Source organism: Pelodiscus sinensis, chromosome 1, assembly GCF_049634645.1.
Source record: "Pelodiscus sinensis isolate JC-2024 chromosome 1, ASM4963464v1, whole genome shotgun sequence".
Classification (NCBI taxonomy): Eukaryota; Metazoa; Chordata; order Testudines; family Trionychidae; genus Pelodiscus; species Pelodiscus sinensis.
Genome location: NC_134711.1, coordinates 153,568,594 through 153,596,273, shown reverse-complemented (window position 1 = coordinate 153,596,273; position 27,680 = coordinate 153,568,594). Strand labels below are relative to the sequence as shown.

The 27,680-nt window shown below is 43.5% G+C and overlaps 1 protein-coding gene across 3 annotated transcripts in view; it reads right to left on the bottom strand.

The window, feature by feature from the left end:
* Nucleotides 1-27,680, bottom strand: part of ALCAM (activated leukocyte cell adhesion molecule) — a 179,667-nt gene that overhangs the window by 49,131 nt on the left and 102,856 nt on the right. The gene's annotated exons all lie outside the window — the stretch shown is intronic.

The following is a 27,680-nucleotide window of genomic DNA, read 5'->3' as shown; positions in this document are numbered from 1 at the left end:
CTGTCTGCAGCAGGGAGTATGTTGCCACACAATATCAAAATAAGGACAGCCTACATTCAAAATAAAATTCCTTTGCATTATGCAATACAGGTGTAGCTATGTCAGTCCAGGATATTACTTCTTCACCACTTAAGCTAAACAATCTGTTCCATCTTACATTTCGCTGTAACACATTTTCCCAGGTCTGAAGAAGAGCTCTGTGTAATTTGAAAGTTTCTCTTTCACCAACAGAAATTGGTCCAATAAAAGATATTACCTTGTCTCTAACAGATGGTTTAGATATGAACTAACTCCAGCACAATTGTATTAGAACATAGGAATTTCAAAGTGAAATTGATCAGCAGAGTTTCATTGTCTAAAAGGAGTGAAATGGAAAGAGATATGCAGAGCACAAGTGAACAAAAAAGAAAACATTTTAAAAGTGTAGCAACTTAAAATCGCAATAGCAGCACTGTTGTTACTCTTTGCTACTCTTCTTATAAACCAAGACAAATTATACAGGTCTGCGTCACCCCCTTCCATGGAAAAAAAATAGTACAGATATCTAGGGAGGAAAGAACCTTAGCAAGTCTTTTTTCAATATTCTTCCCAGATTTTTCTCTGCCCTGAAGGAGGATGGGTTTTACCCACTGGGACAAATATGGCAATTTCATGAACCTTACAGACTTAATGTAAACGTTAGCAAATTAAGTTTCATCTTCAGGTCTATACTACTCTCTTACTTTGGCATTTTTAAGTCACTTCGCAATGTGAAAAATTCACCCCCGCACGCATGACAGTTATACTGACCTTACACCCCCATGTAGGCAGTGCTACCTTGGCAGGAGAGCTTCTCCCACATAGCTACTGCCTCTTGAGAAGCAGCAGTTATTAAGCTGGCAGAAGTGCTACAATGGCACAGCTGTATGGAAACAAATTTGCAGTAGAGACCTGCTCTAAGCATCTCATGAGGTCACGGCTTTGAAGATGCAAATGTTTATGTTCTTGTGGGACTACGTGTCACTCGTCTAGGCAAAGTGTTATGAGCTTAAAAGAACTTTTTGAAACAATTCGGGGGGGACGAGAATGAACTTTTAAAGTTAGAGACAAAGTGATTGAGGTAATATATTTTATTGGACCAAATTCTGTTGGAGAGAGAAATATGCTTTTGAGCATACACAGAGCTCTTCAGGTCTGGGTACAAGGTGGAACAGAGCGTATACCATAAAATCTCGAGTATAATGCGCACCTACCTTTTAAACGTCAGAATTCTGGAATAAACTGAGCTCTTATCTAGAATGCGCACCCCCATCATACTCATGATTTTATGATCCCGCTCCCACCTGCAGGCTCGCCCTGGAAAAGCGCGTGCAGCACGGGGGAGCCAGCAGCAAAGTTTGAAACCTGCTCCCTGCCCAGCTGCTCATGCACCGGGCTGAGCTCACACCTGATGCGGGACCCCTTCCTCCTCCCCCCCCCCCCGCCCGCCCAGCTGCCCCGCCCACCAGCTCCTGACGGCTAACCAAGCAGCTCACACCTGCTGCAGGGGCCTCTGCTCAGCTGCTGGCACGTCGTGCTGAGCTCGCACCTGCCGTGGCGGCCCCCTGCTTAGAATGGTGCACCGACAGCTGAGCAGGGGGCCTCTGCGGCAGGCGCGAGCTCAGCTAGGCAGGGGGCTCCCGCGGCAGGCACGAGCTCAGCTAGGCAGGGGGCCCCCCGCGGCAGGCGCGAGGTCAGCCAGGCTCCCGGACAAGGTGAGGAGCCGGCAGGTGGGGCAGCTCCCTTGTCCAGGAGCCTGGCGGAGATGGTTAGGTAAAAACTTTACAGATTGCCTCCTATGTATAATGCATACCCCAGTTTTAATCCTTAAAAACTTGGGGGGGGGGAAGTGCGCATTATACTTGAGATTTTACAGTAGCACAAATAAATCACACATACATAAAGGCACCATTCCAGATGAAGTGGCCTGTAACACCCTTCCATCACAGGGAGGAAAAGTAGAGAAGCAAGCAGATGAGGGAGGTGTTGTTAGGGAGTTATTTATTGTTGTAATAAACTGTAGGGGTAATAATTACTTCACCCACCTTTGTCTCTAATATCCTGAGATTGCTCTGTCTACAACAACATTTTTGAAGTGAAATTGGTTTCCCTGGAAATCTCTAAGAGGGCTATGCAAATTCGACTACTCCTGTTGTGCAAGAACTAAATCTTCTGAAGCTTAGTCCTGTGGGGGTGACCTTTGGTCTGCTCACCACCTGTTACTGGACAGCTCTAAACCCCTCAAACTGAATAGAGAAGGGACACATGGAATCATGTCTGTTCTTGTTTTGAGCAAAACAAGCTGTGAACTTGTAGCCTCAGGAAAACCTGTATGTGGGGTTTGATAGACTGTTCACTAGCCAGAGTATTTGCTGGCGCCAGGGAGTGTAGGATTCTTGCTGTTTTTCTCATAATACCGTTACTTAAGAATAAATGTGCTTAGTTAGAAAAAGCAGTAGGTATCTTAACTGTGGTAATTTTACTATTTAATATATCTGAGGAGAATACTAAAGCAGGTCTGCTTAGGTATATTCCCTTGGCTGGGGAATTCACAATACAGGCAGGGAAACATTCTGGTCAGGATGGAGAGAGAGAGAGAGAGAGAGAGAGAGAGAGAGACACAGACAATGACAGGCGAGGCCACAGCTTGAGAGCAAGTGCCTCTTCTGGATTTCAGAGGGATTAATACAGGTGCAGTTGCCTTCAAATGTTCCATCCACCACACCCAGGGATTTGGGTGAGTGGTCTCCTGTAAGGATGTTAAATTTAGATTAATCAACTAATCAAATAGTTGATGTAATTTGAATCAACTATTTGATTAGTCTGAGGACACCTCCACTTCTGAAACATAGCATGAGACCTGCCAGCTCTTTGCTACATTTCAAAGGTGGAGGTGCCACAAGGAGCATGGGGCCAGCAGGGGTCTACTCGAGTCCCCCGCTTGCTCCCTGCTTCCATGGTGCTTCTGCATTTGAAATATAGCAAGAACCCTGTGGAGACGGTACTGGAGGAACTGGCTTTTAACCTGCTTCCCCCCAGTACCAAGGACCAGCTCTTGCTCCCCCTCTCTACCTCTCTCTTAATAAGGCAGCAGGGGGAAGGGGAAGCGACTAGTCGAGTTGACTAGCTACTTACATCCCTAGTCTTGTGGCTACACACAGGCCTGGGAATTCCTTGCTTCGCAAAGACTTCAACTTGTGGCTGAACCAGGAACCTTATTTAAGGAGCCACAGGAAGCTGATGGTAAATCTGGGCTGTACAAGAAATTCATACGTCCACTGACTACATTTCTTTTTGCAGCAGATTCATCATGCCCGCCAAGGCCAAATGATGCTCATGATGTACCTGTTCCCTCACTTACCCTCTCCCAAAGTACAGTTCCCTGGGCCAGAGGAGTGTTTTTCAGAGACTTGGAATTGGCTGACATTCCACCTCCCATGTGTACATCTTGGATAGCCGTATGCCCTCACCCCAGAGAGATGGATAGTTAAAAAATAAAATAAAATAAAATAAAATATGTACTCACAAAGGGTTGGATACTGAAGTTCTTACACAGTTTACACTCAGGCAGACTTGGGGTGCATCTACACTACACCCTTTGCTCAAAATGAGCAAATTGCGTATCTTATTTCGATTCTTTTTTGAAACAGGCTATTTCAAAATTTGGTGCATCTACATAGCCATCCCTCGTGCAATGAGGTTTACAGGAATGCCAAAATAGTGATGGTATTTTGCAATAGCAGACATGTTCAAAAGATGCAGGCTACCAGAGGTATCCCAAAATAGTGTTGCAGTGTAAACGTACCCTCAGAGTGGTTCTCATGGGGATTTTGCCTGAGTAAGCATGTCAGAAAGTATATTACTACTACTGTGGCTAGCTCTGAACATGTATAGTGTAAACAACTCCTAAAAGCCACAGTCAAACTGGATCCCTGGTGTGATAGGTGTTTTTCACAGATGTGGTTGAGCTCCCCCTGCAACAGGCTGCATAAAGGGCATCTAAATGCTGAATTCTTAGGCACCATTCCTGGCTCTGGTCGTCTACGTCAGGGGCGGGCAATAATTTTTTACTGGGGAGGGGGAAAGGCATGTCAACAATTTGGTAAGTGGTCAAGGGCTGCACTCTTCCAGGATAGCTACTGAGGTGATAAAGGGTCTAGGATGGGTGCAGAATGGAGCTTGGTATAAGAGAGTGAGGTATAGGAGGGGTGTGGGATCTGGAAGGGAATTTGAACAAGGAGATTGTGACTACAGATGTTAAAAATCATGTATGAGGATAACCATTTAACTGCTGACATTCTCTGCAGTATAAAAGCGTAGCCTCTGCCAGCCCACTCATGAGAAGGTGGCTTTGCTGAGTTTAACCGACACCATTAACCAGTAAGCACTCAAACATCACCAGTTGTGATCTGGGGCAGAGGACTGGGGTGCAGGAGCAGGGATGCAGAGGGTTTTGTAGTGGAATTTGCCCCTTGCCCGAAAAAGATAAAGAACTAGCCTAACAGCAATTAGGGGCTCACTAGCCTGTGAGCAAGAATGAAGCTGTATTTCACATTTTCTAACTTGTGACAGGCACAAGCAGGCAGAGTAAAACCGCACATAGGCATAAGATAAGAGTACCCCTCCCCAGTTACTGGAATGTTAATCGTGAACGTTAGAAATAATGTATTGCTGTGCTTTAACCAATGAAATGTAAAAGCCAATCAAACTGTTATTCATGTATCCGACAAAAGGCTATGCACAGAGCGGCACGGGGTCGCTCCTCGCCATTTTTGCTGTAAAGCTCGAGGGGACGGCCATCAGCGCTGATTAATAAAGGTCTGGTAAATCCTCCTTCGGGCATCCGTGTCATTCTGTTACACCGATTTGAGTCCGGTACGGTTACATTTTGGATATATGGCGTGTGGGGGAGGGAGGCAGGACTGGGGGAGGAGAGGGAAGGGTGGCTGGGGTGCCAGTGGCAGGCTCTGGCGCTTACTTGGGTGACTCTCAGCCAGCAGCCCAGCAGATTCCTCAGCCAGGCTCCCTGCCTTCCATGCCACCACAGGCCACTATGAGCCCAAGGGGAGCAGGGACAGATACTAGGCTGAAAACTGGCCAGTGGGAGCTGTGAGACTGTGCTGGGAGCAGTGCACAAAGCCTCTTCCTCCCCCCGGGCCCACAGCATTCACAGATGCACATGGCCCCGCAGCTGGCTTTTCTGAGTGCAATGCAGGAGCAGGGCAGGCAGGGAGAGCTTGGTTAAGGCTCCCACTGGGTCACAGCCAGATCTTGCAGTTTGATGGGCCAGATCCAGCCTATGGGCCATATTGTGCCCATCTCTGCCCTAGATACACTTTCAGGTTCATGCCTCACATCTGACCCCCTCGTCTTGGAGGCAGGGACATCCCTGATCCAATTGCTTCAGCCCTGAAATGAATATAGTCTCTTCCAAAACTCCTCAGCAGCACATGCCCATCCTCTAGAAATCTACCAGAAGTGTGTGCCATCTGGTTTACAGTGAAAGCCAACAGACAGAGAAATTGTTCACAGGATTTTAGATACAATATTCTCTGTACTTAGCGCACAGATGTGCATAGATTTAGATAAAATTAACTCATGCCATGTTATATATTGTCCCTGCCTGTTTCCACACCACTCTGGAAAATTCTTCACACAGTGGCCAGTCTACTCTATGCAGTCCTATATCACACCCTCTCCTCACTGTTCACCTGCAGTCTCATCAGAGACATGGAATCTTTGCTCGCTTCTTAACCTCTCCCTGTGGAATGACTGTTGAGGGACCCTCTCTTTTATAACTTCTATCCCTCTTATCAGGTAGTTCCCTTAATAGCCCCATCAGGTGACCAGACTCCCCTATTGGGGATCAGTTGCTGAGTTATGAACGCACCTGGGAGGACTACAGGCAGTCCCCGACTTATGCGGATCCGACTTATGTCGGATCCGCACTTACGAACGGGGCTCTCTCGCCCCAGAGGTCGAGGTGGCGGATTGCTGCCTGCGAGCTCCGGGGCGAGAAAGCCCCGTTCATAAGCTGCTCCCGGTGCCCCTGGTCTGCTGGAGACCGTCTCCAGCAGACCAGGGGCACCGGGAGCGAAGCCACAGCAGCGGCGGGTTCCCGCGCTTCTGAGGCTTTGCTCTGGCAAAGCCTCAGAAGCGCGGGAACCCGCCGCTGCTGCGGCTTCAGTCCCGGTGCCCCTGGTCTGCTGGAGACGGTCTCCAGCAGACCAGGGGCACCGGGACTGAAGCCGCAGCCGCGGCGGGGTCCCGCGCCTCTGAGACTTTGCCAGAGCAAAGCCTCAGAGGCGCGGGACCCCGCCGCGGCTGCGGCTTCAGTCCCGGTGCCCCTGGTCTGCTGGAGACGGTCTCCAGCAGACCAGGGGCACCGGGACTGAAGCCGCAGCCGCGGCGGGGTCCCGCGCCTCTGAGGCTTTGCCAGAGCAAAGCCTCAGAGGCGCAGCACCCCGCTGCCGCTCCCCGCTGCCGCTGCGGCTCCCCGCTGCTGCTGTGGCTCTGCTCCCCGTGTCCCTGGTCTGCTGGGGGGGGCACAGCTATTGTGCCCCCCCCCCAGCAGACCAGGCTTTTGTTGTGGACCCTGGGGCAGAGCAGCTGGGGCGCTGCCGATTGGTCCTGCAGCGCCGCTCTGGGCACTACTGGACCAACCCGGCAGCACCCCAGCTGCTCTGCCCCAGGTCCTGATTCAGCCGCTGCTGGTCAGTTTCAGCAGTGGCTGAATCAGGACGCCTGGGGCAGAGCAGCTGGGGTGCTGCTGGGTTGGTCCAGTAGTGCCAAGGAGCGAGGAGCGGTGCTACTGGAGCAACCCAGCAGCACCCCAGCTGCTCTGCCCCAGGCGTCCCCAAGTCAGCCGCTGCTGAAACTGACCAGCGCTGACTACAGGAAGCCCGAGGCAGAGTTGCTGTGCCCCAGGCTTCCTGGAATCAGCCGCTGATCAGTTTCAGCAGCAGCTGACTTGGGGACGCTTGGGGTTCTTAAGTTGAATCTGTATGTAGGTCAGAACTGGCATCCAGATTCAGCCGCTGTTGAAACTGATCAGTTTCAGCAGCGGCTGAATCTGGATGCCAGTTCCGACTTACATACAGATTCAACTTAAGAACAAACCTACAGTCCTTATCTTGTACGTAACCCGGGGACTGCCTGTAGTTCTTTTGTGCAAGACTGAGCTTATTGTCTAGGGTGGTTCCATTTCAGTGGGAGAGCATTTATGTTAATGACCCTTTAGGGTTAGCCCTATGTTGCTCCCCCCTTGGAATTTGTCCAACAGAGGTAAAAGGTCAATTCAGAAGGCAAACCAACCCATTCAAAACGGAGTCTGCAGTCTGACAGCGTGCCCTCCTCACTACTCAACAGAATGGAAAAACTTAGAGAGTCCCCAACTCATCACAGTGCTATACAAACATACTACAAGTGAAAATCCCTTCTCCAAAATGCTTACAATGTAAACACGACATAGGTAGAAGAGAATCAATCAGGCTGGGATTGAGAGTCTGGAGAATGAAGGCAAAATAAATATCATCTGCTATTATATTTGTTTGCATCTTAAGAATTCCAGCTTAACAATATTCCTTTTTATCCAAGCTGTTGCTCATCATCTGTTTCAGTTATACTCAAATTAAATACATCAGTCATATTTTAAAATAAAAAAAATTCTTGGAGCGTGTTGTAATCTGCAATGTAGTCTGATTAAGTTCAAGTGCTGTTTTCTATATTAAAGACAGCATTCAGTCCACTAGATGGTGCTAAAGAAATGTAAACTTAAAAGTTACACACACAAAAAATCGAAGTCTATTAACTTTACCAACATGAAGACTAATATTTCATGCATTCAGAAATACTGTTGGAAATAATAATGAAATGTAGAAAAGAGGGGAAAAGTAGATTCCCCTTAACCTGCTCTAAAGAATTACCTTGGGGTGGATGGAGGGATGGTGTAATTTTAACTTTATATTTACAATTCTAATTTTAGATTCTGTTAAACAGCAAGAGAACTCCCCTTTTAGTATTTTTCCACGTGAATAATTAGCTCTTATGTAAATAAGAGGCAACCTATTTAGTATATAAACTTGTTCAAGCTAAAGTAATTAAGCATTTTAAATTATTAGACATGACAACATTTTACACCAGCTAGAAAAGAAGGAGATTTGCTTTTTCTACTAAATGTATACTTAGTGCCATCAAGGGGGAAAAAAAAAATCTCTGCAGGACTTTCACTGTTGTTCCTTATTGTTTACTCTCAAACAATTATATCAACCTTTTAAGTTGCTAAGGTAACAAGTGTATACTGCCTAACACTCAACACATAGTTTTAGGAGATTTGGGAAATGTGACAGAAAATGCTTATAGAAAATTCAGAATATGTCATCAATGAATGGTCTGCTAAATTGAAAGTTTGGGTGATTTTGTCTGAAATCAGAAGTCGCTGCTTTCCCTTTACGACGGCTAATGTAAGATAATTTGAAGACTAACAACCTCTAAAACAGCAAATTCAGTGTAAACTCAAACAATCCAGTTTTCTAGACAATTGTGCATCACAAAAAGACACGGGTGTTTAGACACAGAGAAACTACAATTACACAAAATGCAAGAGGGTCTTCTAGAAAATTCCCCTCACCCCTTAAAAATATTCCTCAGCAAGGAATCTAGAATGCATAAACAGATATTCTATCATGCAAATAAGCAAAGTCACTACAAATACTGTTACAGAAATCCTTGCAAAACTATTTTAGAAAACAACATATAAAAGACATATTTTGACATTTTTCTTTTGTGTTGCTATTGGGTATATTTAATAAGATGCCTGGAGGGATTAAAAAAAGAAAGAAAAAGAAATGAATGAATTTAATTAATGAAAGTTTACTTGTGAACAACAACAACAAAACAACCTATCCAAGCTTAGTGTAGTGTGGTTTGTGGTGCAGTCAAGGTCATGCCACCCCTTCACCTCTTGGCAAAGGAGGAGTGTAAGAAGGAAATATTATTGTAAGGAGCCTTTTTAAAGCTACTACTTTCAAGTACTACTAAAACACACCTCTGCAGCTGTGACATGACCCTGAATGATAACTGACACATATCCTTTGAGTGTACACTTAGATAATGAAAATAATACTTTAAAATAATACAACTGGCATATTGCGATCTCATAGATTGGTGCAAGTTGGAAGTATCTTCACTAAACTCATCGAACTTGGTTACCCCTGTCTAATCAAGATCCAAATCTAGCTTGAAGTACTTACCAAGCCTACTTTGTCTGAATCTTTACAAATAAATCTACACAAACCTAGTTGCCTCCTAGGTCTGGATTTTTCCTCTGTGATATGGCAGTGAAATCACAAAGTTTTCTCTGGGACATTAGTCAAGCTTGTTTGTGCCTTTCTATACAGAGCTGGCTAAGGATGAAAATGAGCAGCCTCAGGAGGCATTGTCAGAGGGGAGTCTCGGAAGTACAATCTCCTCCCTTCTTCCTGCTTCATAAATAAAGGTAGCAATCGCCTACAGACTTTGCAAGCTATGATACTTTATGGAACAGCTCGGCTGTGCTTGCTGGCACCTGGGAATGGCAGAGCATTGATTACTTTTCTCTCAGCACCCACCCACTGTAAGTAGTAAGAGGCTATGTGGCACCCATTCATTTCTCTGGTTATCCCACACCAACATTTAAGGGGTGGGAGGTTACTACTTGCAGTCCTAGGCAACATCTAGGCTACAGCAATTAAAATTTCACAAGTCCAGTAGTGACTTTCCCGTAGATCATGTTGCAGGAACAGACAGATTGACAGGCTTTAAAAAACCAATGTATTTGATATACATTAAAGGGGATGATGACTGAATTTATGGAAAGTGTGTGAAAGGTAGCCATGTTTTCCCACCGCACTCCCCAGACCCATTTGAAGGATTGCCTTTTTTGCATCAAAGTCCCTTTTTAAGCATTTAAAAGAAATAACTTGTGAGAAGAACAGAACTCCATCATTTGCATGCATTTTAAAATGTAAGATGTGTTTGAGATCACGAATACAGTCAAGTTATTTTGGCTAAAACAACAACTGCCCAATGCTCAGGAAAATGCTCTCATCAGCATTGCAGGGTCACTGCTTCACAATACAGCTTTAATTTTACCTACTGAAGTAAAGTAATGGAAACTTTTGGCAGTGACAATCTGACTTAACAAAACAATTTACTGTTCAGATTTGCTCACCAATTGATTAGATTTTTAAATACTGTGGCACTAAATTAACAAGAAAACCCCAGATGTTGAGCCTAAAACAGAGTAATTGGAAGTGCAAAAAAGGAGGCTGATGCTGAAAATTTGTTCCCTCAGAGTTGGTTTTGTATTTTGAGTATACAGAGAAAGTTGTTTTGTATTTTCATGCATGATTTCTAGTTGGTGAGGTTTTGTTCCTGGGAAATTCTGTGCTGCTACTGTTGCTAATTTTCTATGACCCAAGTATTAAGTTTCATTAATAAAGAGCAGCAGGATTTTTTTGTTTTGTACTTTGTCCCTGCTACTCAGTAAAAACAAATTAACCAGCATCACCACATCTGAAGTGTCCAGAACAAACCGCTGGTCATATACCCACATCCCATCTAGTTCCAGCATCTGGTTCCAAAAATTTCTACCAGATCAAAGAATCCCAATATCTGCACTAGTTTTGATTGCACATTCCACGCCTCTTTGGGCAGTCCAGATTTAAATGTGTGTGTATGTGTAGTGACAATTGTGTGCATGCAGGGAGATGCTTGCTGTACATATTTTGTCAAGCAGTTCAGGTTCATCTGTGAAATAGGAACAGGTATCTTTTCACCTTCTCTCTCCCTTGCTAAGCCCTGTGGAGAATTCAGACACATATCTAGAGACAAGTATGTAAGGACAAAATTAGAAAGGCCAAAGCACAAAATTAGATTAAGCTAGCTAGAGACATAAAAGGTAACATGAAAACATTCCACAAATACATTAGAAGCAAGAGGAAGACCAATCACAGGTAGGAGATGAAGGTGTGTGGGGGGGGGGGGAGGCAGAGAGGAAGCAGTAACAGAAAATGTGGAAATGGCACACTTTCATAGTGAACATGAGTAACAATGAGGTAGGATCAGAGAGCAAAATAAGGAAAGACAAATTAAAAATTAGACAAATTCTCCAAGATGTCTTCATGTCACCAGGGCCTGATGAAATACAAGTTAGAATATTCATGAAGCTAACTGAGGAAATATCTGAGCCATTAGCAATTATCTTTGGAATTTTTCCTGTCTTCAAGGACTTTTCAAAGGACTGGAAAAGGGCAAATGTTAAACTAAACTAGTTGCTTCCTTTGATAGGACAATAAGCTTTGTGGATAAGAGGGAAATGGTAGATGTGTTGTATCTTGACTTTAGTAAGATTTTTGATATTGTCTCACATGAACTTCTCAAACAAATTAGGCAAATATAACCTAGATGGCGCTATTATAAGGTAGCTGCATAACAGCTAGGGTTGCCAGGTGTCTGGTTTTGAACCAGACAGTCCAGTATTTAAGCTTTCTGTTCGGGAAAAATTGAGAAAATATAAATCTCCGGTATTTTCTAAATAAGATGTAATGTAGACTGTGATGTAATGTCAAGTGTGTTCGGTATTTTTGTTGAAACCATCTGGCAATCCTAATAATTGCTTGGATAATCATTCTCAAAGTGTAGCTATCTGTTCACAGTAAAACTGGAAGAGCATATCTAGTGGGGTCCTGCAGGGATCAGTTCTTCGTCTGGTTCTGATCAGTATCTTCATCAATAATTTAGATAATGGCACAAAGGGTATGCTTATAAAGTTTGTGGATGATACCAAACTGGAAGAGGTTGCCCTACTCTGCATGGCTTCTGGAAGCAGCAGCAGCACTGCAACAGCATGTCTCCCTTATGGCTCATGGAGGCTCTATGTGCTGCCCGCATCTCAAGCACCATTCCCGTAGCTCCCACTGGCTGTGAATAGTTTGGGTGGGTGGACTAAGGATATTAAAGACTAGTCAGCTAGTCGACCATCCGATAAGTTTTTTGATTAGTCGACTGGCACTTCAACATTTCTGCTTTGAAATATACAAGAGTCTCCACTGGGGCTCTTGTACATTTCAAACAAGGAATGCAGAACTCCGGGTACAGCCCAGCCAGCAGGAAGTCCCGCTGACTCTGCGCTTGCTGCAGCATGCCTTCTTTGAAATGCACAAGAGTCCCCAGTGGGGGCTCTTGAGCATTTCAAAGCTGTGGAGCCTGGGATCAGCAGGGGACTCCCCGCGGCATTTCCCAGGGAGCCCGGGCTCAGCTGGGGAGTCTCCAGCTGCCCCCGAGCTCTCTACAGCTGCTCCTCTGAACTGCACAGATGCTGTTTGGTGGTTGTCCCGTTAAACCACGCATCCACGCGATTCAAAGGAGCAGCTCCGGGGAGCCCAGAGTCAGCTGGGCACTACCCAGCTGACCCCAGGCAATGCTGCAGGGAGCCCGGGATCAGCTGTGGATTTCCCAGCTGACTTTGGGCTCAATGGCCTTGAAATGCACAAGAGCCCGTGCTGGGGACTCGTGTGCATTTTAAAAGAAGGCACCTGCGTGCAGCGCGGAGTCAGCAGGACCTCCCACTGGCCCCAGGCTGTACATGCAGTTCCACATTCCTCCTTTGAAATGTACAAGAGCCCCAGTAGGGGCTCTTGTACATTTCAAAGGAGGAATGCGTAAGTGCCTATCAACTAGTCAATGAACCGCATTTTAACATCCTTAGGGTGGACAGTGCAGAGAGCCACCTGACTTGCATAGGAGCTGGCTGAAAGGGGGACATGCTGCTGTTTCCAGGAACTTTTTGAAATGGTAAGCACAGCCTGAGCCTGCATCACTGAGCCACCGCCATGTACTCCAACCCCTGCCCTAGTCCTGATCCCCTCCTGCCATCCAAACTCCTCAGTCCTAGCCCAGAGCTCCCACATGTACCTCAAACCCCTCATCCCTACCTCACTGCCCTCACTCCCAGCTAGAGCCCCTCCCACACTCCAACCCTCTGCCCCAGCCAGGAACCCCCTCCCACACCCTCATCTCATTTCTGGCTCCTCCCCAGAGCCTACACTCCCCAGTTGGAGCACTCACTCCAATCCCAATTTCATGAACATACGTGTATTCATGTACCTCCATACAATTTCCACAGCCTGATGCGGACCTCAGCACAAAAAGTTTGCCCACCCCTTATCTAGATAGCATTTAATCCTGCCATGCATGCAGGGAATTGGGCTAGATGACTTCTTGAGGTCCCTTCCAGTCCTATGAGTCTATGAATTTTCACGTCTTTGCCTTCATTTGGTGGTCAGTCTAGAAAATACGAGTGTTTTAGTAATGACTATAGCTACATCCTGCTAAGATTGCGAACTCACTTTTTAACTAACAGCATATTTTTTGGACAAAGCAGCATGCCTGACAGATGAGATGGGACTTCCTGATAGAATACAAAAGGCACTGGCAAAAATATAAAAGCTTCCAGACTATAATGTAGAGACCTCTAAAGTTAATGGAACTGGAGTGTATATTATTATGAACTGAGATGTCCAAAGATGATAGGCCTTCTAGTAGTGTCACTATTGAAACATGCTTATTCAACTGCAAACTATATTCTGGAGCAACTTGAAAGGGGGGGAAATCAGAGAGGTGGATTGTCATTTGTCAAAATCTCCCCCTCCCCCTTATTCCTCAGAAATTTACTTCCATATCGAAAATCAACTAATTAAGTCATAAGAAAGAAAGAAACAGCACAATATGTGTCACAGACCCACACAAATTTACCTACCTCCCAGTCTAAAGTAGGGATGTTAAAATGCATGTAATTAAGTAACTGTATAACCACTGACAAATTTCAGCAGTTACACATTGGGTGACAGGCAGCTCCCTGGGAGCCAGTGCACATGGAGAACCAACTTTTAAGCCAGCTCCTCAGGTGCAAGGGGAGACTGAGTGTAACTGTGAATGTTAACCGATGAGCTTAGGTTCATTGGTTAACAGTGTACATGGTTACACCTTCACATCCCTAATCTAAAGACCATTTAAATCAATAGAAAAAGACTCTCATGTATTTCGGACGCTTTAAATCAAGCCCCAGGAAATCACCCTTGTTCCCAAACCACACATTTTGGAGACCAGGTATCACCTTGTGCTCCTGGTTCTGAAGGCAAAGGAGATGTACACCGCTTGGACTCCCTCTCTTATTCCCTAAGTCATTTAGCAAACCTGCCATTGCCACTCATCCCACCCTGCCAAATAAAAGAATCGTCTCAGCAAAGCTGCAAAGAGTCATTTTCCAAGCTCTGGGCTATCAGATATGGTCTTTGATCATCCTCGGGGTTTGCTTTCTGTAAGATGGTTCCACTCGATCTTCTAGCCTGACACAGAAAACCCTAGATAGTACAGGCAGTCCCCGGGTTATGTACAAGATAGGGACTATAGGTTTGTTCTTAAGTTGAATTTGTATATAAGTCAGAACTGGCTCCAGATTCAGCTGCTGCCACTGAAACTGACCAGGGGCTGACTACAGGAAGCCAGAGGCAGAGTTGCTCTGCCCCCAGCTTCCTGGAATCAGCCTGATCAGTTTCAACAGCTGCTGAATCTGGAGCCTGGGACAGAACAGCTGGGGCGCTGCCCGGTAGGTTCCCACAGGACCAACCCGGCAGCACCCCAGCTGCTCTACCCAAGGCGACACGCAACAAAAGCCTGGTCTGCTGGGGGGGGGGGGCGCACTAGCTGCGTCCCCTCCCCCCCCAGCACACCAGGAAGACCCGAGCAAAGCCGCACAGGTGGAGGGACCCTGCCGCCCATGTGGCTTTGCTCCTTTGCCCCCGAGCTGGACCCCCCCAGCAGACCAGGGGGACAGGAGCAAAGCCGCCCAGGCAGCGGGGGTCCCGCTGCCTGGGCGGCTTTGCTCCCGGGCAAATGAGCAAAGCCGCCCAGGCGGCGGCTTTGCTTGGGTGTCCCTGGTCTGCTGGGGGGGGTCCAGCGGCTTTGCTGAACCCCCCCAGCAGACCAGGGAGACCAGGAGAAGCTTTTCTCGCCCCGGAGGAAACGGGCGGCGACCCGCCGCCCGTGAGCTCCGGGGCAAGAAAAGCCCAGTTCGTAAGTGCGGATCCGACATAAGTCGGATCCGCGTAAGTCGGGGACTGGCTGTATTAAGATTCCAAAAGACAAGCAAACATCTGCATAAAAAAATGACACCCTCTATCAACTTCCATACAGCTGATGGCCCTATTTTCCATACTGTGGGCATACTTAACTCCTACTATAAGGAAGATTTGCATGGTCAAAATTTTGTGACTTCCTAAGTTAAGGATAAACACATATCCTTAACTGGTGCCCTTTCTATACACAACTTACAAGAGAAGTCTGAATTCTCCTCTTAGGGTATGTCTACACGGCAAAGAGTTGTGCCAGCCAACTCAGGCTTGCAGGTTTTTTTCATGGCTGTGTAGACTTCTGATTTTGGCTTAGAGTCTGAGCTCTGGGAAGCTTCCACCAGTCAGGGTCCTTAAGCCCAAACTCCAGTTCAAGTCTGGAAATCTCCACAGCAATAAAATAGCTCCAAAACACAAGCCCTGTGCAGCTGAGTCAGCTGACAAGAGCCAGCTACAGGTTTTTCTTTGCTACGCAGACATACCCTTAATTAATCTGCATTTAAACAGAATGAAAAATTAAGGCTACAGATTGTACTTAAAGGATCATAAGTTATTTCTCAATATGTTTAATGGAACAGTAAACAACTTTAAGCACTTAAAACAAAGCAAATCTTACTATGACCTATTTCTCTATTATCATGACACTCTAGTGTTCTATGTTCATTTACATGCAGAGATTCTTAGTTTTAATAAAAATAATTTTAAAAATAAACGATTTTTAATATTAATGAAGAGGGTTGTATCCATTAATATTTGCATTCTATTTCACACATTTATAATAATTTGCATATATTCCTTCCTTGCCCACTTAATAATAGACCATATCAGCACAGTATTCTTTTTTTTTTTTAAAGTTAAATGTCAAAATAGAAAAAATGTGGGACTAATTTAAAATTTGAAAAGTTAACATATACATGATTACATCCATATTTAGGCATGTGAAAGCACCAGAAAATTACTTTCTGGACAGATTATTTGACATAGGCAATAGAGAAGCTATATCAAATAATTTATGTCTATACCTTGTTTAAATAAAGAAATGAGACAATCTGTAATTTGATGATTATCCGGGGACTGATTGTTCAAAAATATCTGGGTCACAATCTATACAATTCACTGCATTTTTTCCTATTCAGCTTAATAGAAAACTCAAAAAGAAATTACATTTCAAGTTGAGATTGAAACACTGCAGTTATCTTGTCCTGTTGCACCAACACAGGTGAATATATAGCATCATATGCTGGTCACAGACATTTATGAGATGGCACAATAAGTATTTATGGGGTATCAATTCTGTTTTTTGTTCTGTGTTCGTTCATTAGCAGTCAAACATTTCATCAAAAAACAGGACTGTGTAGCACTTTAAAGACTAACAAGATGGTTTAATAGGTTTCATCAGTATGTTTTTAAAGTGTTAATTACCCTTACATATTTTAGAGAGTAATTTTAAAAGGAGTTAGACAGACAGTTCTCTTTGCACATTGTAAAGAACTGATGCAATGAATGATAATGGTCCCTTTGGAGTCTTTACTGGTAATATGGTAGCCTTTTAAAAAGACTCAAAGAATTGATTCCATATGGACAAAAAGGTCTTTTCACATGGCTTCCTTTGCAAGATCCAAACTGAAAATATAGGCTTGACCTTGCATAGTACTACAGCAAATCCCTTAAGCAACTGCTTAATTTTAAGCGCATAGACGCTATGCTCTCTGTGCTTGGAATTAAGTAGGTCTGTAAGTACTTTGTTAGATTAGAAACAGAGTACTCAGCACCTTCCAGGATCAAGCCCCAAGTTCCTATATTCTTTTCTAAACATTCCATAAGAATATGTAATGCAAAAATAGCTGAAAATAACAGGGCCAAACGTTTTTAATCTCATCTCAGTAAGGGAAGAAGACAAATGTGTTATCACATAATGCAGTAAGCATGAACACATCATCAGACTTTCTTTTAGATGGAAAAAATGAACCAAACACATTAACACTCTGTGATGATGGAAAGAAGTAGAATGGTATTATCTGTAAAAGGAAATGCTGACCAACAGATTTCCGTCAAGGTACTATTTATGGCAGGTCCTGACCCTACAATGAAGCTGACATCTTTTGCTTTGCGCCTTGGGTTCCTCATATAATAAGGATGTTGTACTGAAAGAAAACTCTCACACACACACACACACACACACACCCCCTCTTGTGTAGAAAAACAATCGGGGCAGAAGATGTTTAAAAAAAAAAACAAAGGAAATTCACTTCACTGGGCCTCTGAACTGCTGCTGTCTTGAAAACGATTGGCAACAGCACATGGAAATTCCATTGTTACTATTATCTATTTGCCACCACTGGAATCCCGTCCCACATTATAAACCCCCCTCTTCCGTGAAATTTAGAAGCAGCGCAGCTCTTCCCATCTTCAAACTACACCATGTGGGCAGAAGTTTCCCCTAATCCCTTTGGGGAGCACTATGTCAAAGACTTGCAGCCAGTGCACATGTCCACTAAGGATTTAATTCTGTAGCTAAGCTACCCATGCTGCACAGACATCCCTAGCTGTACACTTTGGCCTAGATCAGCAGTGGGCAACTTGTGGCCAGAGGTCCGCATGTGGCTCATCAGGGTTCTATGTGTGGCTTGAGAGATATTTTGTTTACCATTGCTCATGTGCAGGGTTGCCAGATTATGCTGTTTTCTATCCATTTAGTTTTCCCCCCTTCCAATATTACTCAAATGGCGCACACATAAAGCAAGGGCATGAAGTGAGGTGCACGACTCCACACAACACTGACTGAGAGCTGTGTGTTCCCTGGGCATCCAATCAAAGCGCTGCCATGATAAAGCAGTCAGCATACCCTGCAAGCTCTAGGAACACAAGCAGAGTTAGCAAAACTATCCTACCCTGGGATACTATCTTGGTTATGACAATCTTGCAGCCCACTGAGATGAAGGAGGGCCACTCATGCAGCACACTCACTAGCCTAGGTTGCCCATCGTTGGCCTAGATCACACAAATGTCTTTGCTCTCACCTATATAAATCCAAAGCTGAGTTCAATGTGAGTACTTATGGTAAAGACACTCATGTACATAAAGGTCATCAGAATTTGGACCCTTTATAAAATCTCTCCCTAGATTCATATAAAACCTACTGTACATACGCAACACAATTTCAAAGTCAAAATAAAAAATGTTTCTTTTTGAGAGAACTAAAATGAAACTTACCCCAGTAAGATTATCTCTATTCCAAATTTCAAAATTCTACTTCTAGCCCATTCACTATCTGAATTGTTAAAAATTGTAAGAAAACTTTCATAACTGCATCCCTCATTCATATACGCACGCGCGCGCGCACACACACACACACACACACACACACACACACACACACACACACACACACACACACACAAGAGTTTGTTCTTAAACCAGTGGAACAATGTGAGCCTTTTAGAAAAATTCTCTGCCCTGGAAAATTTCAGCACAAAGACAAAAAAAGTTTTAGAAAATTAAGAGGCACTGAAGAGAGAAGGTTTAGAATGCACTGCTTGAAATTAATGGTCATAGACTCTTCTGCTATAATTCCATAGAAGTGTAAACAGAATTTGTGATGAAAATATATTTCTTCCATGTTAACATGGTCTTCAAATTCAGGTTAATTGACAAGTAAATTGGAGAACGCACGAACATCAAAATAGTTTTTTTTGACCCAATATGCTCAGTTTGAACTTTTCTAAACAGTTCAGTTATTGCCATATAATTATGTTTAAAACGGTCATCTCAACAGTTTTAATTGTGTGAATTCCCAAAATTGTCATGTCTTTGAAATTTCTGATAGAGAGCCATAGAGGTGGAATTTTCCTTTTTAAAACTTTGCAAGGTAATATCCCTGCAGAACTCACATTTTTTCCACCTATTGAATATAATAGTTCATTTGGAGTGCAACAAATTCTGTGCTTTGAATCAAACCAAACTTTCAAGTTACAAAGGAACTGCTCTCGGTGTTAGCTTTCACAAAGCTTATGACTAAATGAGTAGTTCAAAGCAAATACTGCCTTAAATCAGGAGTAAATTTTCCAGATTCAATGTGCTAATGCAAAAAGAAGAATTAAGGACAACACAGGATGGGGGAAGGGAGAGTTTCTGTTCTTTTTTCAGAGGATCTGCCCATACAGCAGCTCAAGAAAGCATCCTAGCTTGAGTAGAGAGATTGGTACTTGAAGGACTCAAACTAGACTGCTAAAAGAGCAGCAAGGGTGTTGTGGTTTGGATACAGCTCAGGCTCTCAAGCCCACTGGAAACACTTGATCTGAGCTCAGTTGGCTGTCTGACATCTCTCCCACAGCTGCCACACCCGCACAGCTATCAATCATCAATGATTTGTTTATAGTCCTGAGTCCATATCTGTCATTTAATCCTCTCCCTGTTGACCAGAAAAGACATGTGCTGGAACTAGGGGATGCTACTGCAATCCCTACGCTGAAGTGGTGTTCATTAAATACAGGGTTTACAGTTGGGTTCAGTGGCTCTCAGCACCCCCATTATACAAATTGTTCCAGCATCTCTGTACCAACAAGAAACCAGGAGGCAGTCAGCCGCTGTGGCTATGTGTATCCTACAAACCAGGGGAGTGATTCCCCACTTGTGCAAGATGGATGACAGCTAGTGTGAAGTGATGCGAGAGCACTTTGTGCTAATTAGGGATGTTACAATGCATTTATTTTGGTAAACGTGTAACTGCTGAAATTTTCAGCAGTTACATGTTTATGGGGGGAAAAGGGGAGGTGGCTCTGTGGTAACTGGTGTGCACGGGGAGCCAGCTTCTTCCAAGTCACCTCCAGCTCCAGCTCCACTGCAGATATGGGGGTGGGGAGACTGTGTGTAACTGTGAAGGTTAATCAATGAGCCCATGCTCATCGGTTAACCATTTACGGGTTTACATTATCACATTCCCAGTGCTTATGCAATAGGTGTACATGGGCAGGGAATCAGACTGCTAGCTCGTAACGTGGTTGTACTTTGTAAAAGGCACATGGGCAGTGAGCTAACAAACTGCAAAGAAAAAAAATGGTCTTTTCTGTCCGATATTAACAGACAGACTTGTCCATGGATTTTTCAATGAGCTTTGGATTGGGTCCTATAAACAGGAAACCATGTTTACACTCAGATTCTTAAAAAAAAAAAAAAAAAAAAACACCACACCACTGTAGCCAGACAGGAATCCCACCTGTAACATCCATCTTGCTTGCCTGGAGCATACAGGGAACACACAGAGCAGTAAAATCATCATAGTCTTTTAAGTCTTGAAAGGAGGCCCAGATATGCTAGCTCACAGTGACCCTGGATGGCTGTAAAAAGAGATACGCCAATTGTTGACCTCGAGGTTGCGAGAACTGCCTTGGCTGGCACCTATATTGATACGAACACACACTCATCTGGGGGGAGGAATCTCCTACTCAGTAAAGAATGTCCAGTACTCACAATTAAGTTCTCTCTCTTGCAAGTATAAATTAAGTTGAAACTCCCTTGTAAAAACTGGCATCACAAAGACGGACCAACACGAAAGAGGATACGGGCCCCTATGGGTATAAAGATGGGCCCAGCAGCACACTTACTCTGAGCGTCAATCTACCATCTATCTGCTGGTCGGGTTAGGTGTTGGCCTCCCAAGGTTCTACGGGGACGCCCACCTCGTATTCGTCTTTCCTAAGAATTGAGGGACCGGCCCTGGCCTGAAACGCTGGAGTCGAGAGGCACAGAAGGGGGTAAAAATTGTACCTGGATGTGTCCTTTGTCTTAAGTGTACACATAGACTTAGAGCTCTTTAAAGATTAAGCTGTCACTTGGTACCATTATTTCTATCTTCTATCTTTATTTTCTTTGTAACCATTTTTAAGATCTATATTTGCTAGCAGTTAAAAAACAGAGCAATAGCCATTGTAACCATATGATTTATAAGCTTCTTTAATAAGCCTGTAACTGTTTAAGCTTTAACCTGACTCCTTCAGTTGCTGTAACAGAACGAAGCACAATTTAAAAGAACTCCAGCCGGTCATAGAGGCAGACACAGGCAGAGCTGGGCGTTTTGTATCGTGTCGCCTCCAGGGAGCAGCCGTAGGGGCATCCATCGGCCTTCCCTAGGCTGCCCGCTGCAACAGGACTTCGGTCCTAGCAGCTAAAGACACGGGTGTAATAAGCTCTCCCTGCAAACTCTGGGGCGCCTGTCAGCCTGTTGGCTGCCCGCTGCAAAGGGACCTCTGTCCTAGCGGCTAAAGACACTGACATGAAACCTATTGGGGCGACCGTCGGCCTCCCACTGCGAGAGGACCTCGTGTTCTAGCAGTTGAAGACTCGGGTGTATAACACACACCACGCACTGCCCTGACCATCAGCTGACAACCACCCACAAACTACCCAACTTTCTGTTGTAGATTTCGTGGTAACTAGTTACTCAGCTTCAAATTTCTGTGTTGCAGCTTTTGTTTGGAGAAGTTACATTTCTTTACCATCAGAGGGGAGAATATTTTGCATTATAATCTCAATGGCATCCCTTTATGGGAAATTTTAATTAAGCTTGTCTCTTATAGAAAACTACCTGCAATATCGCATATATAAGATAAAACAAAAAGCAGTTTTTCTGCTGTTTGAGCATGTAGATTTGTCTTCATGGATTGAAGTTTAAATGTTAAGTTTGATAGCTCGTCAAGATGAGAACCTTGTTATCTTGTTGAAACAAATGACAGGAGTATGCAGCACTTTAAAGACTAACAAAATGGTTTATTAGGAGATGAGCTTTCGTGGGCCAGAGGAAGTCGGTCTGGCCCACGAGAGCTCATTACCTAATAAACCATCTTGTTAGTCTTTAAAGTGCTGCATACTCCTGTCTTTTGTTTCAGCTAGACCCGACTAACACAGCTGCATCTCTATTGTTATCTTGTGTGTTTCACAGATCCCATATATATTTATAACATTAAAGGTAGCAAATTTTAGTGTAATTTCAAATTATATGTACTAATTTACTAAAAGGTCTAAAAAAAGATTTGTAAAAACAGCAGATGCCTTTGAACTCAAAGTCCTGGGAGTCTTGCAAAAACAGTGTTTCCAGAAGAACTGGGTGGAACTATGTAAAGTGACAACATTGGAAAGTAATGGTCAGTATCATAAAAAGCACTGCATATCTTATAAGAGGTGTGCAATGGAAAAGCTTTCTTTCCCACAATTGACTTTTGAAGATCACTATCACTAATATTTTCCCATCATCCATTTCTTACTTATCTAGTATAATGTTTCAGAGGAAAGACCAATTTTTGTTGTTGTTAATGGTGTATTTTGATGTGTATTTTTTTCAGAAACCTTTCCCAAAGATTGAGATAGTTTCAACAGTAAGAGGCTAAAGACACTAAAACTTAGTGGGATATCCAAGCTCCGTCTGTGAAAGGAAATATCCTTTGTTAGAGTGTTGACTGAAGGAACTGTGCTTTACTTTAAAAAAATGAAAATAAGCTACACAGATATTGTATGATTTGTAAGCGCTGCATTTATTAAATAAGTTAAATTATCAAGCAAAAGTTTGATATAAGCAATGATGAAATCTCCTGCCATGTATGAAGCAATGGGGAAATGGCGGGGGGGAGGGGGCAAATAAAGAGAGACTACTTAGACAATATTTCAATAGAGTTTCAGCTTCAAAGTGTATCTAATCAGGCAGAATAAAACTTATCTTACAACTCTAGTATGAAGAATTCTGAGGACTGACCTTTTTGAGTTATGCTTCTGACCTCTCTAACATCATTCTTTTGCTTTTACGGGAAAGCTGAAAAGTCTATTTTTTTCATATACTAAAATAAACTGTTCCAATTATTTTTTCATCTCCTTTTCTGCCTCCACCCACCTTGATCCACTCAAGCATCAGAGTGTGGGTGCTACTTCTGCTTTCTCCTTTTGGTTTAGTTGACTCTACAGTAGACTTCCAAAAATGTAGTTCATATTTTAAGTGACTAAAAATATGGGAACCAATACTTTAATGTTTTCAGAGGACTGAAGATTTTTTTCGTCAAGTTAAATAAAAACTTTGTATCTCAAAAGTAGTAATCTAAAAAGCCCTGTAGAGTCTCCAATATTTGCTTGTTCACAATTTGATACCGAGAAGATGGCTCGGTATACTCACATGATCAGATATCTGCATAAATTAAATAGCATATGTTTTTCATATTGGACTTGTGAGATCTTATTTTGAAGCCATAAGACTAATTACCCTGTTATAGATTTGGCCAGTTTCCAAGGGGAAAAACCCCACCTTTATTACCTCTTGAAAGAAGTGGATACTATACTGTTTGCCAGCTCTTCCACTTTCTGCACATGTACAAAGAGAATCTTCACAGATGTGGATGAACCACAATCTTGCTGGTGTATGAAAGAGAGAGAGGACAAATGGCAGGTATAGAAATGGTTTGCTTTGTGCCAGTTGGTCCGCTCTTCACATGAGGCCACTGAATGCAGCTGAGAGAAAAAGATGGCAGAGTTTTCCCAAAGGCAACAGCTCCATTTTCCCCAGAGGTGTCAAAAGGCTGCAGGTCCCTTTCACCCAACTCTTTGACTTTGCTTCACTCCTTGCTGCACTCAACTGTCATGTCTTCATGGCCAGTGTCCTGATTTTTGCTGCCCATAGGGATTTGAATATTCAGCAGTGGAGGTTAAGAGGAGAATTCAAGATCTTAAGAGACAGCCTTTCCACCCACCCACCCACTCTTTGTTCCCAGCAAAATAGCACCGCCTCAGCGTAAGTTATAATAAGTTATAATGCAGTACTGCTTAAGGGCCTTGCTCATCCTGGAGCACTATTATGCTAAGCATGTCACACACCCGTCCACCCACTCACATACCCATAGTAAATGAGAGTCTCTGACTCAAACAACTGTAAGTGAAATAACAAGGAAACAGCTCCTTCCATATGACAATCCACACACATTTGTAACATGTATAACATTGCCTATGTATATGATATGTATCCCTTCCAAATGGGTCCTTTTGGATTTCATTGATTTTTGGATATTTGGTGAAGGTCAGGGGAAATGAGAGATCACCATCTGACCCAGAATGTACTAGTCTTGGGAGCTCTGCCATTGACCAGAGAATGCACATCCTGTTGGCTGCTAGGTTCCAGCAAATCAGTAATGTTAACGGTGGGGGCAAGAATACCTACAAAGACAGCGTTTTCCATTGGTCCTGGATCTCTACATCACTAAATCCACCTATTCTGAGCCACATACATGGAAGAGCTCCTCCTTCGTGTTCTCCCGGCCAACAGCAGCATCACAGCTAGGTTCTACTTTGCCTTACTTTTTGTGCTTCTTCCATGCACCACAACAGATGTGTGAGAAAACAAGGGAATAGGATAGATAAAATAAGGTTAATTCTTTATATTCAGTGACCTAAGCAAGTTAATAAGATACTTCAAATTATTTCAGTAAAACATAGCACATAGCAACAGTTTCATATCCCCTTAAGAAAAAAGTATTTTGAGTTTCAATCACTGAAGAACCAATAACCTCAGAAGTGTCAATGCACAAATACCCTAGAAAGGTTATAACATATAAATAAATGGCACCTTATATGAGAAGAGAGGGAATAGAGAAAAGAATAGTATATTCTTACAATCCCATCACTGTAGATTTATTTCAACAGAAAATAAAGTACAGAGCGTCCCTGCTGTAAGTCTCCCTGGTATACATCCATTCTGCACTAAAGTAGTTGACACTTGCAGGAACTGATGCATTATAAATCCTCCCACTCCCCACACTCACAAAAGAAATCCCCAATTTGCACAAATGGAAGTCAGCTGTGGGGAAAAAAATTCCCCTCTAAGTTGTTTCACCATAAAACTATAAAGTTTTTTGGAACCTATCTTGGACTTATAGGGTACGTCTAGACTACCACGTTTTGTCGACGGAAGTTTTGTCGACAGATACTGTCGACAAAACTTCCGTCGACAAAGAGCGTCCAGACACATTGAGTTCTGTCGACAAAGCAAGCTGCTTTGTCGACAGAACTCCGTAGTCTGGACGCAATGTTACAGGCAATAACACCTTCTGTCGACAGAGTTCTGTCGACAGAAGGTGTTATGCCTCGTAAAATGAGGTTTACCAGCGTCGACAAAACTGCTGAGTTCTGTCGACGTTATGTCGACAGAACTCAGCGGTAGTGTAGACGCTGGTATAGTTTTGTCGACAAAAGTCCACTTTTGTCGACAAAACTAGGTAGTCTAGACACACCCATAGAGAGGACAGCCCATAGGTCAGAAAACAAGAGCAAAGGATTATTTTGCCAACATCCTAAGTCACAGAACATTGTTGTTAATGAACACAGAGAAGGGAGGTGAGCAAATTGTGGAAAACAAGTTTTATAACCAAAAAACTAATTTTTTAGAGACCACAACAGCATTTGACTCCACAAGAGAACTTTCAACATAAGAATGACTATTCTAGGCCTGATCAATGGTCCATCTAGCTCAGCATCCTCTCTGACAGTAGCCAGTGCCAGAAGCTTCTGCTGATTTCCTCTGACCAGGACAATGTATTGAATGATATATCCGGTGTCATCCAATCCCAGCTTCTGGCAATCAGAAGTTCCGTAACACCTATCCCTGACTATTTTGGCTAACAACGATAGAATCGTAAACTGAAAGGTACATCTAGACCAGACCCCTGTACACATCGCAGGATTAAGTATTAGAGACGTTAGGAGTTTAACCGATGAACCGATAAGTATTAGGTTAATGTTACCATTTAAATACTGCCAGCTCCCAGGAAGCGCCTTTACTGAGACAGGGCAGTGAATCCTTCTCCCCAGGAAGTAGGCAGGCAAGGGCTGGCAGCTCTACTCCCAGGGAAGCTTTGCTGCAGGCTCTGCACAGGAGAGAACTTAGCGAGCAGCCATATAATCATACAACTTCTACTTTTTTAGTAATTACAATTACCTCATTAAATGAGCTTTTTCATCCCTACTAAGTATTATCTAGAGCAGGGGTTCCCAGACTGGGGTACACTTCCCCCAGGGGGTACGAGAAGCTTGTCAAGAGGGTACGGGGAATATTTGGTAAATAGCTAGATTATCCTAATTGAAATATTCCAAAAATAGTAGTGTTAGTGAAAAAAGTTGTGGATTCTAGAGTCTAGAATTTATTTCCTTTCATATTGAATAGGGGGTATGGGAAAGTTTACTAAAAGCCAAGGAGGCATGGGGACCGAAAAAGGTTGGGAACCCCTGATCTAGAGCACAGGTGGGTCTATCCTCCATAAGTTTATTTAATTCTTCTTTTAGCTTAATTATATTGCTGTAATGCTGCACATTGTTTGAAAACCTATGCTCAATGGTCTGTGAGATTTCCAACCTCTCCTTCTTACTAAGAGCTAACTTATAACCTTAATTATACATACAAATTGGGGTCTGTTTTCCAGAGGGCAGAACTTTGCACTCATCAACATTGACTTTCATCTGCCATTTTGCTGCCCAATCACCCCATTTCATGAGATCCCTTTGTAACTCTTTGCAGTCAGCTTTGGACTTATCAACTGTAAACTTTGCCACTTTACTGTTTGCCCCCTTTTACAACTCACGTATGAATAAGCTAAACAGCATTGTCCTAGTACAGATCTTTGGAAGCCTTTGGTATTCACCTCTCCTCACTGTGAAAACGGACTAGTGTAATCTTTCTTTCCTATCTTTTAACCACATACTGATCCATGACAGGACTTTCCTTCTTATCTCATAATTGAGTTTCTTGATTTAATAGCTTTTAGTGAGGGACTTTGTGAAAGGCCTTCTGAAAATCAAAGTACAACAGAACAGAAGGGATCATCCTTGTCGACCCCCTAAAAGAATTTTAATATATTAATGAAGCATGATTTTCCTTTACAAAAGACATTTTGACTCTTCTGGAAATGAAGTGTGTCAAAAGACAGAAAGGGTGTAATAAAACATTCCTAGTGAAAACCATATCCACCAAAGCAAAGACAAATCCATCAAAGATAAATACAAATTGCTTACTAAATTACTAAACTGGCCAAGTGAAAAAAAGATGTCCCTTGATAGATAGCAGTACCATGACCTTTTAATTTTATTAAATATAATAATGTTCAGCTCATTCTATACTGGCAATGCGCTTCCATTAGGCTTAATCTTACAATTAGTTTCATGCAGCAGGACCAACAGCCACCATAGGTCAGGGGAAAGGTGGGAGGGTCCAGAACTGCACCTCTGAAGAGGCACAACCTCAGGCAAAGGGGCAAAGTCAAGGGGACTCAGTCCTTAGCACCACCCAGAGAACCCCCACAATGCTCAGAGCCTCACAGCGTAGTTCTCCTAAAGCAAATCAAAGGATCTCGAAGCTCCAGCTATCATCACCACTGTAGTAGCAGTGGCAACGGTTAGGAGCTCTGGGATTCTATGAAATGCCAGGTCCCTGTGCAATTGCTCCCTCTTGTTCATCCAACCTCTCCTCCACCA